Source organism: Heterodontus francisci, chromosome 12 (assembly GCF_036365525.1).
Source record: "Heterodontus francisci isolate sHetFra1 chromosome 12, sHetFra1.hap1, whole genome shotgun sequence".
NCBI classification, from domain to species: Eukaryota; Metazoa; Chordata; class Chondrichthyes; order Heterodontiformes; family Heterodontidae; genus Heterodontus; species Heterodontus francisci.
Genome location: NC_090382.1, coordinates 47,014,080 through 47,018,910, shown reverse-complemented (window position 1 = coordinate 47,018,910; position 4,831 = coordinate 47,014,080). Strand labels below are relative to the sequence as shown.

General features: G+C 41.4%; 1 non-coding gene across 1 annotated transcript; it reads right to left on the bottom strand.

The window, feature by feature from the left end:
* Nucleotides 1-1,841: 1,841 nt before the first annotated feature.
* Nucleotides 1,842-1,991, bottom strand: LOC137376102 (small nucleolar RNA SNORA17). Its single transcript, XR_010976132.1, has one exon. It is a non-coding gene; the product is annotated as a small nucleolar RNA SNORA17 (small nucleolar RNA).
* Nucleotides 1,992-4,831: the final 2,840 nt, after the last annotated feature.

Below are 4,831 nucleotides of genomic sequence, written 5' to 3'. Positions count from 1 at the left end.
ATGGCTAGCTGGGGAATTGTGGAGTCGGGTTGATGTGGGGATGATTTTAGAGAAATCGGAGTCTGATGACCAATTACAGACAGCCCGTATGAAATGATGGGACTCTGAATGCCCCTCCCTTCCTCCATCTCCTCCTCTTCCTCCTTCTTCTGAGGTCCTCACTGAATATCTAAAGGCGTGCAAACCCTTAAAACAGTGAGGTTGTGTAGCACGCAGCAGATCACCATGAATTTGGAGACATGCTACGGTGAGTGGTGTAGGGCTCCCCTCACAGTCGTCTAGGCAACAGAACAATTGTTTCAGAACACCAAATGTTTGCTCCATGATGTTCTTGGTAGCAGCAAGGCTTTCATTCTATGTGGACTGTCCATGTGCAGTCAGGTTGCGGAGCAGAGTCATGAGTCACGTGTAGAGTGGGTAGCCCTTGTCATCAAGCAGCTGCTGTCCACTTCATCTTGATGGCTCGAATATGACAGGAATGGCTGACTGGCACTGGATGAAAGCATCATGGCTGCTGCCAGGGTAGTGGGCATTCACTGACATTATGTTCTGGACATGGTCGCATTACAGCTACACATTAAGGGAGTGGTAGTCCTTGCAGTTCCGGTACAACTCTCCATTGAGATGTGGCACCCGCAGATCCACATGTGTGCAGTTAATGTCTCCCTGCACCACTGAGAATCCTGTTACCCTGACAAGACATGTGCTCACTCCTCCGACTTTTATTTTATTTATTTAGAGATACAGCACTGAAACAGGCCCTTCGGCCCACCTAGTCTGTGCCGACCAATAACCACCCATTTTATACTAATCCTACATTAACCCCATATTCCCTACCACATCCCCACCATTCTCCTACCTACACTAGGGGCAATTTACAATGGCCAATTTACCAATCAACCTGCAAGTCTTTGGCTGTGGGAGGAAACCGGAGCATCCGACGGAAACCCCGCAGTCACAGGGAGAACTTGTAAACGCACAGGCAGTACCCAGAACTGAAACCGGGTTGCTGGAGCTGTGAGGCTGCGGTGCTAACCACTGCGCCACTGTGCCGCCCCTTTTTAAAAATGAACTAACTGTAGTCCCTTCTGAAGCTGGGGGATGATCCCACATTTATATTTATTTATGTATTTATGTATTTATTTTTCTATCTGGTTAGAGAGAAAACTATGAAGTTCACTGTCCTTGTGTTTAGGACTTCTGTCACTCTCTGGTGCAAATTGTAAAATGTTGAAGATGTCGCCAACTCCAGCTTAGAAGGAGACATTGGTGTAGAAATTGAGTGTTATGGTAATCCTGTCAACCACTGTCAATGCTGCCCTCACTCTGCTCTGCGGCTGTGGGCCTGTTTGGAGGAGGGTACTTAGTTCTGTGACTTTCTCCTGCTAATCCTAGGCACCTCAGACAATGCTCCTGGCTGAGATGAGGGTAGGAGGAGTGCTCTCTCAATAACCTAGGTGCGTAGTGCCTTCCAGTGAGGCCTTCCTTCTCTCTCTGTATGCATCTTCCCCTCTCTGCTGCCAGTCTTTCATTTCCCTATGATGCTGCAGCCCAAGAGGGGACTGCAACTATAGTCTTTATAGTGACAGAAGCTTTGTGCTGACTGGCCTTCAAACTCCACTCTATTCCTTGGAAAACTCCAGCACCAATCCTTTAAGATTCCAACAACTTTTAAGAACTCCTCCAACAACACAATGCACAGTACTACACTGTAGTAGCAAAAGAAAGACAAAAGCACCTCACATGGAAGTTGCATGCTGATCCCTTTAAATAGCACTCAAGGGGAATCTTTCAACTGAGAATGTTGAAGAGAGGATGTTAACAGGACCAGCAAGGTCCAAAATGGCAGGTTGTGCATCAAATCAGAGTTAAATGCTGAGTGATGTCACAATCTGCTCACTCTGCATGCTTCTGGCACACGCAAGGCACACCCATGTTAGTGTGCTTCCAAGCATGGTGTATGCCACGCGGGCCATGCCAGAAGTGGCAGGAAGTGGATTAGGCACTATTTTTGGTGCTGAAATTTGTGGCCCTTGTATAGTGCCTTTCGTGGGCTTAGAATATCCCACAATGCGTTAAAATCAAAATTTGAAATGTGTTCACAGTTATAATGATGGGAAACACAGCACTGCTTTCCACACAGCAAGATCCCAGAAATAATAGTGAGAAAAATAATCAATTGACTGTCTTGTAGTGATGTTGGTTGAGAGATGGATGTCAAGGATATCGGGAAAACTCCCCTGCTCTTCTTCGAATAGTGCCATAGGATCTTTTATTTACACTTGAGAGGCAGATGGGTCTGCATTCTATATGGCACTCTGGGCTTCAGAAGAAACATAATTGCTGTCCCTGGTCTTCGTTGACAATCCTCCCCTCTTCAATATTTTTTCTGTTGCCCCTTCTGATCAGCTGAGCTGTTTCTTTTAATACAGTTCTTCAGACCCATGCTCTATGTCCATGGCCAGCCAGATATCCTGCCGTCCCAAATTGGAAAGTCGCGATGGGCCGAAGGGCCTGTTTCTATGCTGTACAATTCTATGACTCTATGACCATCAGCACTCAAATTGCAGGAGCAGCTCACCAATTAAATTCAAATGAGGCCTGATCATCATCAACGTTGTGCGAGACTCTCACTGAGATATCAGGCTGGTGTTGCAATCCTCTGCATATCGCCTGTCTGATATATGCTAAGGTCCAAGATCAAGGACTGTACTTCATGGTGGTTCAATCTGAGCACTGAAAGGCAAGGACAGTTGAAATATTTACATCCTTTCCTTTACATATCATAAAAAGAATGAGTGCTTAGTACTAAATTCAAATGAGGACAATATCTGCTACCAGAAACCATATAAAGAAAAATACTGGAACTTAGGCTATAGATTGTTGTGTAGAAATGTAATTGTAGCTCTCGGCGGCCTCAGTTGTACATGCGGAGTGTAACTGAGCCAAATAGACTTGAAGGCCCCTGATTCAAATTCCTACTCTTTCCTAAGTTAGATGATTTCTTCTACTATTGTCATTTCCTCTTTGTTAGCCTCTTCAATGAAAACTGAGGCTAAGTATTCAGTAATCCTGCCATTTCCGTATCACCTCTTGTGACTTTAACTTGGTGATTTTAGTGACTGCATCCCTATCTTCATGCTCCTTTTGTTATTTACGTGCCAATAGAATATTCCATTATTTCTTTTTTCCCTTTTTTTCCCATTTGATATTTCCTCTTTGCCTTCCTAATTGTCTTTTTATTTTGTTCCTAAGCTTATCATATTCTTCTTTGTCAGCCCCTCCTTTATTGTTTATATAGTTTGTCTATGCATTTTTCTTTAGATTCTGTTCTATTCTCACCTATTTATTTAGCCATGGCATCTCATTCTTGGTTAGCTTTTTTCAGTAAAATCTATTGATCACTCCTTTGAATATTGCCCACTGTTCTACTTCTTTGTTAATATTGTGATCCCGTTTATCTCTATTATCACTATTGTCATTCCCTCATGATTTGCTTTTTACCAGTGTATTACTTGGGTCTTTATGCTATCTATATGACTCTCGAGTATTATCAATTATTACATTTTATATGCCACATTTTAGGCTCTTTGAACTATTTGGAACGTAGATATGTGAGAGCATGTATGATTAGTTGGCACGGTAACATAAGTTCACATAAGATTTGAGAAATGCTGCTCACCAGTAAATCTAACTTGAAACTGTCCCTCTACACAGTTGTAGTAAATTTTTAATGTGTAAGTAATTAACATCTGGGAGCCCTGAGGAATTATTGGTGTTAGCGAAACAGCTTGTGTTAAATTAAAGGAAAAATCAATATGTTCAATAGTTCTTTATTTTTAATTCAGGTGGGCTCATGACAAACAAATTTACATTAAGCATGGTGACACAATATGAAGCTTTGTAAATTGAATTTTTTGCATTTCCAATTTAAAAAGAGCAGAAATAGAACAAAATATGGAACAGACAGCAAACACAATGGACTGATCGGCCAAAATTTGTCCTGATTCAATGAAATATCAATTGCTGATTGATTGCTTTACTTATACTTGGCTGAAAAATGCACCTCAGCTCTGCTGAGTAACAAAAAATCAGATTTATATTTACATGCACCAGATCAAAAGCAAAACAGTTCCTGTACTGTACGTTAGCGATAGAACTATTGTGGAATGGACATACCTTTGCATTAAAATATCAAGTGATGAAAGCGAGATCAAGTGATGGCTAGGTACGCAGGTTTGTCAATTTCACACACATAGAAGTTTCAATTGACAAATATCAATATCAGAATATGCCATAATGATTGAAATGGCATTCAAGAAATCATCATGCTCTTGTTGGTATGCTATTCCTGAATAATTACACCTAATGTGTAATTGCAAATTAATTGAACAGAGGCCCAACATGAAAATAATAAAATAAAAAGAAAAGGTCAGTAAAGCAATAAATACTGACTGTGCAAGGTATCATCTTCACTGGTTCTCTATTGCCGAGTGCATGAATTAAAAAATATTCTCATCTCCAATCTACCCATGACCTTTCTCCATCTTCAGTCTTCTCCAGCCTTACACTCTAATACCATTCACTCTTCTGTTTCGGACCTATTACAGGTTTTCCTCTCCTCTCTGCTCCACTATTAGTGGCGGATTCTTGAAACAGCAACAAGAACAGCTTGCATTTATATGGTGGCTTTAATTTAGCAAAGCATCTCAAGGTGCTTCACAGGAGTGTAGTAAGGCAAAAGTTAACACTAAGCCAAAGAAGGTAACATTAGGATAGTTGATCAAAAGCTTGGTCAACGAAGTAGGTTTTAAGCAGGTTCTTAAAGGAG